The sequence below is a fragment of the Simochromis diagramma genome, unplaced genomic scaffold, assembly GCF_900408965.1.
Source record: "Simochromis diagramma unplaced genomic scaffold, fSimDia1.1 OVJJ01000361.1, whole genome shotgun sequence".
NCBI lineage: Eukaryota > Metazoa > Chordata > Actinopteri > Cichliformes > Cichlidae > Simochromis > Simochromis diagramma.
In genome coordinates this window covers 15,678,435-15,693,352 of record NW_024386860.1, presented here as the reverse complement: position 1 = coordinate 15,693,352, position 14,918 = coordinate 15,678,435, and the positions used below count along the sequence as shown (strand labels likewise).

General features: G+C 40.7%; 1 long non-coding RNA gene across 2 annotated transcripts in view; it reads right to left on the bottom strand.

Moving 5' to 3' along the window:
* Nucleotides 1–14,918, bottom strand: part of LOC120732879 — a 51,244-nt gene that overhangs the window by 17,852 nt on the left and 18,474 nt on the right. Inside the window, exon 3 of one of the 2 annotated variants that reach the window (XR_005695697.1) lies at nucleotides 12,974–13,065. The exons of the other annotated variant lie outside the window; for it this stretch is intronic. This is a non-coding gene — a long non-coding RNA (uncharacterized LOC120732879). The remainder of the gene's footprint in view (nucleotides 1–12,973; nucleotides 13,066–14,918) is intronic. 2 annotated transcript variants of the gene reach the window in all.

The window sequence follows — 14,918 nt, the reverse complement described above, 5'->3', positions numbered from 1 at the left end:
AGCGAGAGTGTGACCGACGGAAGTAGAGCCTGTTAAACAACGAGGACAAGCAGACTGGGAGTAGAGTTGTTAGTTGGCGCCTTGACAAGTAAGGAGCAAGTTTAATGTAATATATAAAACTGACACACTGCAAATGTCACTTTTGTAGTGCTACATTAACATCCTGGAAAGTTGATTCTCTTGTTCTCTGCATTTAGCATTTTAGTGGGAGAAACATTTATCCCTCATCAAGTGACTTCCTCAGCCAGAGGAAGCAAGCATCAAGACTTTTTTTTTTTTTCAACACTAACGAATTTTTCCTAGCAACTGGTGGTTACAAGACAGCCTCTAGGCCTACGTCTCAAGTCAGTCTCAAGTTCTAGAAGAGCCTGAGGTGGCTCTAGAAATTGCAAGACTCAATACGTAACTCAACTGTACAGAGAAGACCGATGGTTTGAAAGAGCAGTGAAATAAGCCATCCATGTCCACTGTGAAGGACCATCCTTGAACAGAGGATGACACCCACAATCACGTCTCAGACGCCCACTCACATCTTGCGTCAGTTGATCTCAATAGGTCACATGATAGGATGAGACAAGATCTCACAAAGGCCTCACCCAAAACCTCTGCTGATTATACATATGTCCCAATTCATAGGCCGCATCCTTCGGAGGTCGTATTTGAAGGCCGATTACGTCGGAGTCAGGTGACGAAGGCTCTCCCAATTCGAAGGCTGCTCCAAATGCGGCCGACAAATGCGGCCTTCATTTCCCCGAATTTGAAGGATGGGTCAGGTGTGTCCTTCGTGGCCCAACCTATCCCAGAATGCATAGCCAATTCCAGTCTCCAACAATGGCAGCAGCTACTTAGTTTTAATATTACTCTTTCTGGATCAAAAAATGAACTTTTAAGATGTTTTCAGGCAAGAACGTAGGCGTGTAAACTTCAAATATCTGCTCTGTTGATGAAGACATCACTTATTTGACTGCTCTGATGTTTTTGGAGACGTCTGTTACCCACCAGCTCGATAGCTAACTGGGAGGTCGAGGCTCACTAGAGCCGGTGAGAACGCCGGACTCCCGGAATCATTTTCAAACCCACGTCGTCTTTCACTATTCAGGTAAAACATGATATATAAGTCACTTAGTGTTTTGTTTGTTCCTGAGTAAATTGGTTTGGCTGAGATTAAAGTTATAGTTTTCACACAGCTGAATAAACGCCAAACAGAAAACTGATTAGATGGTCGAGAATTTACACCAGTGTCCTGTTATATTTTAGATAACAAGGAGCAGATGGCGGAGTTTATTAAACTCCACCGAGACAGCGGTGACGCAAATCTGAAGGCTAGACTGTCCCACTTCACAGCCTCGCACTTCCGGCCTTCTGGGTCTTCAAAGGACCCGGCCCACATAGACCGCGAAGGCCAGGTCCTCTGAAGGATGCGGCCTACAAATTGGGACGGAGCTAATGACCCACACCCTTTTTCACACCTTGGATCATGTGATGAGGCACATGATCAATAGTAGGTCAGTGACCCTCTTAAGGAAAAACTCCTGCAAGGGCTTAAATACCTGGGACTCTCCACTGAACTGAAGGAGCTCCTCAGATGTGAAGTAAAGGGTCTTTAAGAAACTTAAATAAGTCTAGTTGCTTTTCTTTCTCCTTCGTGTATTCAACAGTCATTTCCAGCCATGGACCAGCTCCTAGATATATCCCACACATATTACAGTATGAGTCCACAAAAAATACAAAGACATCAGAATTTCACTCTGCAAAGTCACTGATTTTACTGCTCAAATGCAAAAACCCTGCGATATATTCATCCCGCTCTCGTCACTCCTTCCCCTTTAGAGCTTCATTTTTATTTTTGTTTTTTTGCTTTGGCTTACAAAACATAATTTATAATGCAGCTGTACAGACAAACTACTCTAAAACACTCACTGAAAAACAAATGATTGCATTCTTAATGTCAACAGTTAGGCACACATTTTCTACAAATTACAGAGAAGAAGATCAGGAAGTGAAAGTAACATATTACACAGCAAACTTCCTGCCATTGGAACTTTACTACTTTTAAAATCAACGGAGTGCAAAATAATTGAGGGAATATTTGGGTCTAAAATTCAATTCACAGGGAAAACATATAAAGCATAAACAAAGTCAAACTTTGTAACCCAAAGTAAAGTCACGACTCAAACATATAGTATAGAATTCTGTACCTTGCATCCTTGCCACTTTTTGTAGAGTTACCTGAATAAATGGGAACAAACTGTGTTTTTCCGAAACGCTGTCAGTAACAAACAGCCTGAAGACACCATTTAAAATGGGTTCTTTGCCAAGTTGAAAATGAGTGAAAAAGCAACCAATGTCAAAATGAAAGACCTTCAGAAAGCCTGGAGAACTACCTCAAGCCCATTAAAAACACAATTAATAATAAATAAATAAATGCAAGACAATCTGGCTCCTTGGAAACCAAATATGAAAAGCAGCTCAAGACTATTGCAAAATACTGTAAATACATAAACTACATGTTTGTTTGTTTTTCCAAGACAGCATTTTGGCCAATGTAGCTCATTCATGGAGGGTAAGCATGAACTGCTCACAAACACAGACAACAGGATACTGATGCGGCTCACTTATTGGTCGTGAGTCTTATAAATAAAGTTTTAGACCGATTAGGCAGAAAACCTTTCATCTTTACATCTCTACCTCAGTTTCTACTTAATTTCAAGCCTCAAGAAAACCACAGGGGAACATATGTCCTTAGATTTGAAATAAAAAGTGTGAAGGCACAGAGATTATTATTAATAGGCCATGCTCGAAAGACGTAATTTAATCAACTGGGACATTTTTTTTTATTCTCTCCACTTGATTTCACTGTAAAAACAAAGCTTGGCAGCTTGTCAATCAGTCACCCAGTGTACAGGTTGTTGGTGAAGTTGTTAGCGTTGATAAAAAGCTAATTGGCACTGGACAGATCTGCTGTGTGCGCTGGAAAATAAAAAGATCTCCAGAGATCGCAAGTCACCTCCAACTGGGAGCTGGCAGGTGAGTGAGAGAGTGTGTGTGTGTGTGTGTGTGTGTGTGTGTGTGTGTGTGTGTGTGTGTGTGTGTGTGTGTGTGTGTAAGAGATGAAATGTGGAGCGAAAGCCATGTGAAACAGACACATTAGCAAAGGTCAAAAGGGAGAGTGCGAGTTAACGAACTGAGGAGACGGAAAGAGAACTGTGACGATGAAGATTTCGTTTTTGTAATTTTTAAGGGTTATGAACATGAACACCACTGACCGCATTTAAAATTCAGAAACGCTTTATTTTAAACTTAAGAAGCAGCAGCAGAAGAAATTATTTGCATAGACAGCCAGTGGAGTATCTCATGTGGGTGATCTGGAACTTCAATTTCATCAAATAATGTTTAATATTTGGTCTTAATCACCGATTTGACTTTATATACTTTTTAGGGCTGAGTGAGCTCATGGATAGGAGCGAGCAGATGGTAAAATGAGAGTAACAGAGGAGGAGCTCAGAATGCAGGTAGGAGTGGCAACGTGAAGGTGAGCGATTAATGAGAGGTGCAGAACGTTAATATTAAGGTAGTAAACATGTTAAATTGACAGTAGAATTTTAAATAAATAACACGGGGATATAAAATAAAACATTTCATTCAGACCAGTCAGAATCTTCAAGTGTTACAGAAGAACACAAACAAAATGTATAGTTTTGTACAGGTGCAGACATCCCCACAGATAAAGACACAATAAAAATATTCTTGGTATACCTCGGAAAAAATTCAAGCCTTTTCAACCACTATATGAGTTCCAACAGGGGTTCATGTTTGATATGGCTTTGAGTAAAGGGCATTTCTTTTTGAAAGTTTAATTTACTTTTGAAAAAAGAAAGAAAGAAAAAAAAAAATGTGTGTGGTAAAACATTTCGTCGATGAACTCTGTCCGTCACAAAGTCTGCTAAGATTAAGAGAATGCATCAGGGAGACAGGACTCTGGTAATTTCACACACATATGATTTTTAGTTTTCACAACACCAGTGTTTCCTCACCTTAATCGGCATGGGATAACTTCGACTGTCATTATTTAGTTTTACAGGCCAACATCGGTGCATAGATCAGGACTTACTCACAATAAATCCCCTGAGCAAAGCCTTATAAGTGCTCACAGACCCAGATGGAGTTGACTGTAAACATGGCTGCACGGGCAGGGACCCAACAGTCTTCAGAGGGGTAATTATTATTATTAGCGCTCCAAGCTGCAGTAAATCCCCCCGAGGTCTAAAGAACAATGAACATGCACGTGGGTGCTGTGACAGGCACTTATCTAGGTATCACAGTGAGTCAGCTAGACGTTAATACCCAGGCTAATAATGGCTGCCAAGTGGAGCTAACAGTAAGCTAATAGAAGCAATGAGGGACAGGCAGGTGAAACCATGGGGACACGCCTCACTCAGACTTGGCCATCCAGAGGCATAGTCCTCAGGCTGTAATTAGTAGCCAGTGACAACAAAGCTCTACAGAGAAAAAGCAGCATGCCAAGCAGGTACACAGGGATCTGTGCAGCAATAATAAATAAATAATCAATCCCCAGAGCTAAATATCTATTACATGCAGGTGAAGTTTACCAAAGCACAAATACAAAAATGTAAAAGTAAAACGAAGCCCGAAATTAGATTAAAACAACTTTGGAAATTTTAAAATGTACCAATATGAGTAATAACAACAGAGCTGTGGAACCTATAAACCTCTCATCTTTACATCCTTTAAACATGTTTTACTCCACACCCAAACAGCTGCATCAAGTTCCCGTTTCTAAAGACCAAGAAGAAGTTAGACACACTGACACAAGCAAGGTAGGGAAGTGAAAAAGTAAAAGTAAGAGTACTACTTACTTTTTCAGCCGATCTTTTCATCGGATTTGTTGCCACTTAAAATTAATTCACAGTAGCATTAGAATAGCCCTCAAACACAAGATATAGCATAAATAAATAAATGAATGCAATGTAATTATGCAGCACAATAAACAACAGCTTTAACCTTTTCTCAGCTTAGAAATGATCTCAGTTTAAGTGTCAAACAAACATCAGGCCTCTGATTCTAACAGCACTCTCCATTAAAGCTATTGGCTTGTATTCAACACATTTGAACCCAAAGCCAATGGACCACAAAAATAATTTGGTGTGACTTATAAAAGTACACTGTGCCCATTATTCCCACACACATATTTTAAATGGGCCTACAGAACCCTATATGATTGTCACGTGTATGTTTGAAGGATTTAGGCTGAGGAGTTATAGAATTTTTTTTTTTTTTTTTTTTTTTAAAAAGGAAAAAAATGGTAGTAAGTATGCGCTTAATCAATGTTAAAATTAATAAGGCATCCTTTGAAAATTCTCTCACCTGTAATAAATACCTGTGCCTTGAAAAGGCATAAGTTCAGTAACATCTTGATGAAGTGGACACTGAGGTTTGTATATGACTCACATGCGAGACTTGACCACAGGTCCACAAAACAGCTGTTCAACTATCCGTCTACACTCCGTGTATAGCTGGGAAAGTGGAGTTGCTAACAGGGGTCAATTATTTAAGTCAGCCACTTAAATCTGACATTTTCAACCGTGCTTACTAGCAGCATGTCTTGTTTCCTGCCTTTATGGAAACACAGTTTGCAGTGCATGCTACTCTGTTGTTGGACTTTAAAGAGCCAAAATCCACGCAAAAGAATTCCTCCGACTCTTCTTTTCAGGAACGCAATCATCTGTTTCCATTGGAGTGCCGTGTTTGGCAACACCATCGCTCAGGTTTCGCTCAGTACATCAGTATGATTTCTGTTGACTTACTGATGTGTACGGTTGCAGTAGCACAAACACGACCACGTTTTATGGATTTTACCAAACCAGCACGCGCACACACACAGAGTATACCGCAAATGACATGTTATCTTTGCCCAAGAGCTCAAACGGGAAGGAGGCCAGCAGGAGTAACAGTTTCAATGCACATGAAGTTTATTTTTATTATTATTATTTTATTTTTTGTAATTATGGTCCAGGACTCTCTCGTTTCAATTGTGCAAATTGTGTCCTGCCCTGCTGAAATAATCTAACAAAACATAAACAAAATGAAGAAAAGCAAGAGATCAAATTTTTGTGGCTCTGATTTCACAAAGAAATTATGCATCTAACCCGCTCAGTGTTTATTCATTTTGCACCAAATAGTCTTTTTTTCCCCCGTGATGAGTGTAGAAATGAGTGCATAGCAAGTGCAAATGTTTTCGTTAGGAATCTAACAAAAATGAGGCAGAAGCCCATTATCCTTCCTCAAAATACATATCAGGCCTTCACCAAGACACAATTTGTGTCCTCACTGATGGCCCAAGATGCAATTACCACATCCAATAAAACAGCACACATTTTCATATTTCATTGTCCCCAGTGAGTACATGACTCAGTTGTGGAATTACTGACCTGCTCAGCTCAACTGGCTGAGTGTAGTTTTAAATATGAATGCCACACATTTAACATGCATCACATAAGCATCCTCTCTGTCTTGTACTGTGGAAGTAAATGTGGTCTTAAGGACGTCAAACATGTCTCAAGCTTAAGTAGACAGGGCGAGGATGTGACCCTGATTCTCTTTGTCACTCATGCTCTCGTCCCACTAAAGTAGTTTGACTTAACATTCAAGCAGCAGCACTTTAGAAATCAAATAAGTGAAAAATCGAAAGCGATAACATGATCTGAAATTCAACCTGAATAAGACCAGGAACACTTCACACGCTCTGCTATTTTGTTATTCTGAATCTAAAGCCCCAACCCAGCCCACCAAAATATTCTGCAAAATCTGCAAAAACGGTCTGATTAGGATACCTTTCTTGTTCATTTATTAATTAAATAAGGAAAAAAAATGCACTAAGGTTACTGTAATATATACAATAATATATATGTGCACAGTAATATTCAGATTGTTAGAAAAGGAAGTGCTAGTTCACAAAGCCCTCTGTTAGGAGACTTCCCAATGCGGCTGTTGCTGCTACACAGTATCTAAAGCCGACCCCTCGCTGCACCGAGCCCAGGGGCTGATGGGAGTTCTCGGGGGAACCATTAGTGAGCGGATCGGCAATGTGGTGCGCAGGGAGCGAGTGCAATTCATGGGAGAGCGCCGAAAGAACTCACAACACTCTAACAACACCTGTCACCCCTGCGCCTAATGAGAAACACAATTAGCAATTAACAGTGCGATCTGTCAGGGCTAATACCTGCCGCCCTGCACACACGCATGCACGCACGCACACACGCAGCCAGGGGGGAGAAACCAGACCCCCTTCATCAGCACTTCCATGCAGGTATGAAATGAGCTCAAGCAAGCGGATCAATTAGACAGGTGATGTAATGTTGTGAAACTTAAGCTGATGCCTCGGTGGCAGATTTTCTTAACGGCGTCCTCGCCGATGCTCCACAGTGACTTTTAAGACAGGAATTAAGCGTGGTTTTTATCACTCAGCAGGGAACTGAACTCAGGAGTTGGACGAGCAGCATGCTGGATATAGATCATCTAGCGTCAGCTATTAAACTGTGTGCGCAATGGGAGGTTTGTCAAAATGCACTTTGCTGGTAGATTTGGTGCTCTATTCTCCTGTAAACCAATTGCCACCATGGGGATTAACAGGAGATGAACTGAACAGAGTATAAACAGCAGAGACTATAAAGTCCCCTAAATCAGCACATTCTCTGTGTGTGTTTTTCTTGGGATCCCTGTTAGCTGTTGTCTCATGACCTTAACTTCCAAAGATCAACTCAAAGACAATATTGACCCTCCCATCGATTACCTGTGAGGGGATATCTGAGAGCGTGGCTGTGTTTTCAGAGGTGAAGAACAGCAGGTTTCTTCATCAGAGAAGTCTATTTGATATTCATAAAACTATGTTATCTTCCACATTTTTTTGCTCACTTGTGAGTTATTACACTATAATATTGAGGAAGATTTTTCTTCAACTCAAAAACTAAATATACCAAGTATAACACACCTAGAATATTATATTTTGGAGAAAACTGGAGTATGAAAGCACTGGATGTTACACTGGCTTAAATATCCCACAATGCAATGCTGTAGATACTAGGTATTGTTGGAGAGCACTAAAGGTTGAGCTCTAATGTCAGCAACTATTGAAATGCATCGCTACCCTTTGGTACACGGTGTGTGTTGAAATGAGTGTACTCTCAAACAAGAGCAGCTTACGATTGCTAAAGCATCTTCTGTGGGCCACGTAAACATGTTGAACAATATCACTGCGCACAATTTGGGATTTGGTATGCAACACTAGTTATACAGTTAATATTAATGAAGATGCCTACATGAATCCTCATTCATACCACTTAAACATGAACCACCGTCTTCAGGTTCACAGCATAACTACAGTAAAGAATGGTCAAGTCACACAGAGTGTTTTTAAAACGTATTTTGGGAATGAAGAAAAGGCAGAATGACATAAATGACTTATATTACCATATATTCACAGGTATCAAAACAACACATTTTGGGAGATCACATACTGTAACTTTGTCAGACATCACCCCTGAGCCTTGATGCGCTGGCTGATTGACCTACCATGTCTGCAATGGGAGGAAAGGGGTGGTGGTGGTGGTATAAGTCACAGGTTTATTAGCCAATAGACTAACAAAACTGTGACGCCTGCATCCAGTTCTGACTTCCGTGTTTTGTACATGCTTTTCCCCACTTACTGATTTATTTCATTTCTATTCGCTTTTCACTTTGAACATCATTTGCTGGTTAGATTTAAGGGACTAAATCAGGGGTGGGGAACTCCAGGCCTCAAAGGCCGGTGTCCTGCAGGTTTTAGATCTCACCCTAGATCAACACACCTGAATCAAATGATTAGTTCATTACCAGGCCTCCGGAGAACCTCAAGACATGTTGAGGAGGTAATTTAGCCATTTAAATTAGCTGTGTTGGATCAAGGACACATCTAAAACCTGCAGGACACTGGCCCTTGAGACCTGGGGTTGGACACCCTTGTCCTAAATACTATGCCTCTTCCCAACACATGCAACAAGGACATTTTATGGATTTTACCACACCAGGGCACACACCCCAACACGAGTTGGAAGCAACAGACATGTCCCGCTAATGCCATAAAACCAGAGAGCAACACATCAGGACAACTTGTAACTGAGAAACAGCAGAAATTTGACAAAACCTCAATTTAGGTCTTTATTAGCCTATTAGGTCACGGAAAATGATACGGCAGACTAAACATGAGTGCGAATGATTGTCTTTTTGTGCTACCCCTGTGCTACCAGCCAATTGCTCATCACCAGTGTGACTTATCTCTCGCCCTATGACAACCAGGATAGACTCTAGGACCCCTCACAGTCCATGACCTTGAATTAGGATGGATGGATGGATGAGGTGAGAGGCTGATCAAACATAAAATATTTGATCCGTTTCACTTTTTAATATTTATATGCAAGCGAGAGAAAGGTCAGAGGTCAGATTTGGGTCCTCGTACCTGACCCTGCAACCAGCAGGCAGTCTTGCTCAGTGATACTTCAGCAGTTCAAATTGCTGAAAAGCAGAAATGAATCACCTAATGATTCAATTTTGTAAGAATATCATGTTCAAGCCTAATTAAAATTTCTTGTATTTATAACACAGACATCACAAAAACTTTTGCAATATGAATTTCTAGCAAACCGGCTTTCTCACACATCCCGCAGCTCACACACCAGTACAAACACTGCTGTGGTCTAATTGGATTACACCCGTCTGTGTGTGTTTGCAAGTGTGTGTGTGTGTGTGTGTGTGTGTGGGGCATATCCAGCATAGTAATTGTGTCAGCCTTGCTGGTCAGTGGGGAATTGAAGTGTTAAATCCAATTCTGAATTTGTATCTCTTGTACAGAGGAGGGGGAGATGTAGCGCGAGTACCAACCATATGTCACCATCCCCAATTCAGAGGGATTGAATATGGATGAGAAACAACTCGGGTTCCTGGCGTCGCCACCGGTAGCAGGTTTAGACTGTGACGGTGTGTGCTCATTTGTTATCGGGGAGGAAGTGGAGTTGTAGACACCACCAGCAAGATTTCCGTTAATGAAGATAAAACTGATTCAGTGGCTTTGGCCTCAGTGCTTCTTTGCCAGTGTAATGCCCAATAACGGACTGCTCCAGACAATATGATGAACAAAAGGGAAGGAATTTTAAATAGTTTGCATGAACCGGATTGTTAGTTCTAGTAAAAATGTGTAATGTAACGCTATCCTAGCTGAAAAACGTCATATTCATCTCATGTTTACTGATAAAACCTGGTAAATATAAACTGAAACTAAACTGCAGGAGTGTTTCATGTCGTTTATTACCTCAAAAAAATTAAATAACTTAAATGCTGGACATCTGTTTCCTGCCAAAGTTGCTTACTGCAATCAACAGCTTTAGTATAAAGAGCAGCACTAGCAAACACAGGACTGCTGCCTCTCCAAGGTCTCCAAGTCTTCCTCTTCCCCTGAACATTCACTCAGCAGATTCTGTGACACATTTAGGTTAGAGATATTGAAACAAATCTGTTGAGGTTTCTTTCATTCTGTATCCTCACAATATTTGATTCTATACTGCAGAGTCCAATTTGTGTCCATATGAGAAATGCAGCTGCTTTTGCGTGCATCTGCAGTTCCTTGTGTCTGCTTCTGTTTGTCCAACATGAGAACTGTTTTAGATGTCCTTTGTGTCACTCAGCTGAATAGTCTGCACAGCCAGGCTCTCCTACTGTCTCACTATTAATGCACCAGACAATTATCAGTACTATATTCACATGGGTAAAATCAACCATTATATGAACTTTGTACAGAGGAGCTGACAGGATAAAGTCCTTTAATGTGCAATCCAGCTGCGTCTGACATTTCCAATCTTGCAGCCCTGTCTGGCAATCTCTAGCAAGGTTCTGTGTGTCATATTTATGTGTCTGAAACATCTTTATTTGATCATCATCAATTACAGCATTTGCTGTAGCTAAAAGGGAGCATGGCAACTACATGACAAAGCAGCAGAGACTTTTTTTGGTTGGGGTAAATGACCCAAAATAAAGTCCACACTGGAGGAAATGCAGGAAAGGCATTAGAGTCTAACTTCTGTGGGATGGGTGTCATCCACAACCACTGTGTGAAAAGATGCCTCTGATATTTCTTCAACAGTTTCCAAAGTGACAAAGACATTAGCTCACTAGGGCTGAAAGTGAACTGACACAAATGGTCCAATCATGCACAATCGAACCTTTGACAGTTTCTATAAGGCTGCAGATCTGCACTGTAAGGCAAAACTGTTTCAAATCATGGAAAATGGACACAGATCTGCACCACTAGAGGACTAAATGATTAAACACTGTCACCCTTACCAATCAGTATTAGAAATGCTAGATGTTTTTAACTAATTATTTATACTTTCTTAAATGTTAATGTGCAACAAAAATTTGCGAATTTGTCAAAGCCCTCAAATATCTAACCTAAACTTCTTCCACTCACTGAAATCGGCAGAGCATCCACAGACCCGGACTACCTGTGCTGTGTAATTCAAATTTTTACTGCTTGTGCTGCAGCAAGTTAACAGAATAGTCATCTTTTTCAGCTGTTTACTTTCCTTGTTTTCTGATCAGAGGACTGGAACATCACACACACACGCCAGCACATGTCACAAAGCATATCATACTATTTGACCTGCTAGTCTATCGCAGGGCGAGCAAAAAAGACAATCATTCTCACTCAGATTTAACTGCAGTGCAGAAAAATGGCAGCAATCAAAACTAGTATGTAGTTACACAAGCCTAAACAAAACATTAATCTTGTGGGTTACCGCTGTTGTTGAGGTGACAACATGAGGCGATAATAAGGTGTAACAGTAAATTTACTAGTAGTTGTTTTCTTTATGGTTTGACGTGAATGATGAACACAGTCCCATGGTGCATTAATTACCGGTAACAGGCGGGTAAGTATAGTGGGAAAGGCAGGATAAAAAATTGTGAAGAGAACAAGATATTTACCAAAAGATCCAGATAGTTTCTTTTTACTGAGCTAAAAGGGGGGAAAAGGTAATGAATAAAGTATTGGCTCCAAAGCTTGTTAGCAGCTTTGCTTCAGGAAATGTATGCATATAATCTATAATGTCTCCTGGGTTTCATGGCAGTATCCCAATCTGTTTCCCCTGCAGCTTCAGAGTTCTTTGACTTACTCTGCTCATCTCTACTTCAGAGACAGTCGTATAAGCTGCATGCATATACGGTAACCAGTGCTGCTCTTCCTTTTGCAGAAATTGCAATTCCAAAGAGGTTCTGTTCTTACAATTATGTAGTGTTCCCATTTCGGTTGATCTGTAAGTCCCTCTGGTTTTCTCAACCACCATCAAAAAGTACCACATCTACTGAAAATGCCAGGCTAACCTTAGTGGTGTCAACTTGCAAAGAGAGACTACCCCACTGTGTATAATGACACCTATTAAAAAGGCAAAATTGAGCCTTTATTTTCAGTCAATTAAAATTTTAAAAGAAGGTGACACTGCTGAAAGTAGTAAGGAGTACGTACTTGACCTGGTAGTTACTGTGGTTTTATATAAAACAGTCTTACTGGAATCCTATTTAATCAATTAATTAGCTAAAACATAATGATTGTAATCAAAGCCCACTTTAAGTCTTAAGCGTTCTACAGGGGAAAAAAAGATGAATATTTCATTATACCACAAACTGTACATGAAAGATGGACATAGTTTCAGGGTTCTTACTAAAGTCCAGGAGGTGGTGACTCATCTGGTTGCATAAGACCTAAAGATGTACATGAAAAAAATGACCTCTCTGCTCTATTGAACCATGACCTCAGTAAACAGTATGCTGCAGTTTAATCACTAAATTGATGCTTCAATTAAGACAACATGATGTTCTTATGGTTCCAATTAGTGTCGAAATAGAACAAAATCTTTTAGGGTGAGCTTACCTAGTGATTGGCAAATCAGTGGTGTCCCTCAGTCTGATCCCACCTCTCATTAGTCAAATCTGATTTCAAAGGACCAAGATGGTGATTGACAACTAGACATAAAAAAATATACAGAGGCAGTGAATAACAAATAACAAAAACAACAACAAAACTCCACGTCTGTCTTAAAATGGACTTTGTACAGTCCCTGCTCTTCTAAACCTTCATGTCTCAAGTTTAACATTGTGACCACCTATATCGCTGAAGTCCTGGTGCAACTCTCCTGGTGTATTTTTATTTACCTTCATCCACAACTACTAATGCAGTTTTTAGCATACATAAAAAATAAAAGAAAAACCCAGCTACCATTAATATTTACTGCACAGCTGTGGCTTCTGTGTCATTTAGACTTATGGGAAATGGGTTGTGTAAACAGGAGCTAAAAACAGAAACATTGAATAAGCAATGCTTTTTTAAAACCACCATTACTCATGTACATAAATATATGAATAGAACAGCAGGACAAAATGCCCAGTAAGGCCCCATTCCAATGCGGTTGTGTTATTTGAATTATTACCAGTTGGTGAAATTTTAAAATGCGGTTCTCTTACTGAAACAGGACCCAAAAGTTGTGATTTAACTTCAGGGCTTTGGAAACAGGCAGCTGTCGAGAGCCCTCCAATATGGCAGACAATGGGTTCATTAAATCCAACAAAAGCATTATATATAGCACATGTGTGCAATTTACATGCTGTTGGGTTGGGGGGGGGGTTATATTCTCAGTGCAACACAGCAGTCCCAACATGCGCTCTAACGTAAGGAAACATATTTATATGTTGCAACACATGTAAGGAGCACCAACTGTCGACATGCACTAGTTGTTCATAAACAGGAGTTTGTGGCCATTCGTCTTTTTATCATGGAAAAAAGGTGAAAATGGGATATGCCCCCTCTGGTGGTTGAGAATGACAAAGCTAAGAACCTGTGAGACTTCCAGATCCAGATGGACAAGCTGGTGTTGACTAACCAACCGGACATAGTAGTGGTGGACAAAGAAGAAGAAACCCAGAGAAGCTCTAGGAATACCAGGGGCTGAGAGAGTAGCTTAGAGAAGATATGAAACTGGGCAAGTGGGTCCAGCAGATCCCAGGAACTCCAGAACTCTGTCCCAGGAGCAGCAAAGATACTGCGCAGGGCCCTCAAGCTGCCAAAGGACAAAAGACCACCCCACAGGGGCGAGTGGGACACACACACCCCAGTACTCTTCCTCTAAGAGTACTGGTGACAGTAAGCAGGGAGTCACACATGCACATTCTTTAGTACACTGACAACTGTATGATAATGTTGCATTAAATTTAAGCTGAGCATACAAATATCTAGAACCTCCTGGGTCACATTTTTATGTAACAGCAAGGAGACTTGAGTCAGAGCATCAGCAGTTTGTGCATAAATGTATGTATCTACAGAAGACAGACACACACACACACACAGCTCTTTTTCATTAAGAGCCAGGAGTGTGAGTAAAGTTTGCTTTTGTAATTGCACTGCTCTTACACCGTTTGACAGGCAAACAGTGGTGTGGCTCTTTAATGTGCCAGAAACTCCTTAACAAGCAGTGATTAACCAGAGGCAAGGCTATGTCAAATCACAAGTTTACAGTTTGGAGTGAAGCGCATGTAAAAGCTTCCTTTTTCAGCAGAAAACAACACTGTGCTCTGTGCTGTAGCCCAATTATGTGATTTACACAGGTAAGACAGGCGGATTACTTACGAACAAATGTTGCTTTGAGCACAGTTGGCCTTTCCTGACCAGTAAAGACTAGCATTTTTAGAGATGCCAATGGGAGCTGCCCAGTACAACCACAGTTCTCTGCTGCTGGCCACTCAGCTCCTCCACTGAAGTAAGTGGAGCCTTGAGCTTTTGTGTAAGTGCCTTGAACAAGGGCACATGTGCGATAATTGCTGAG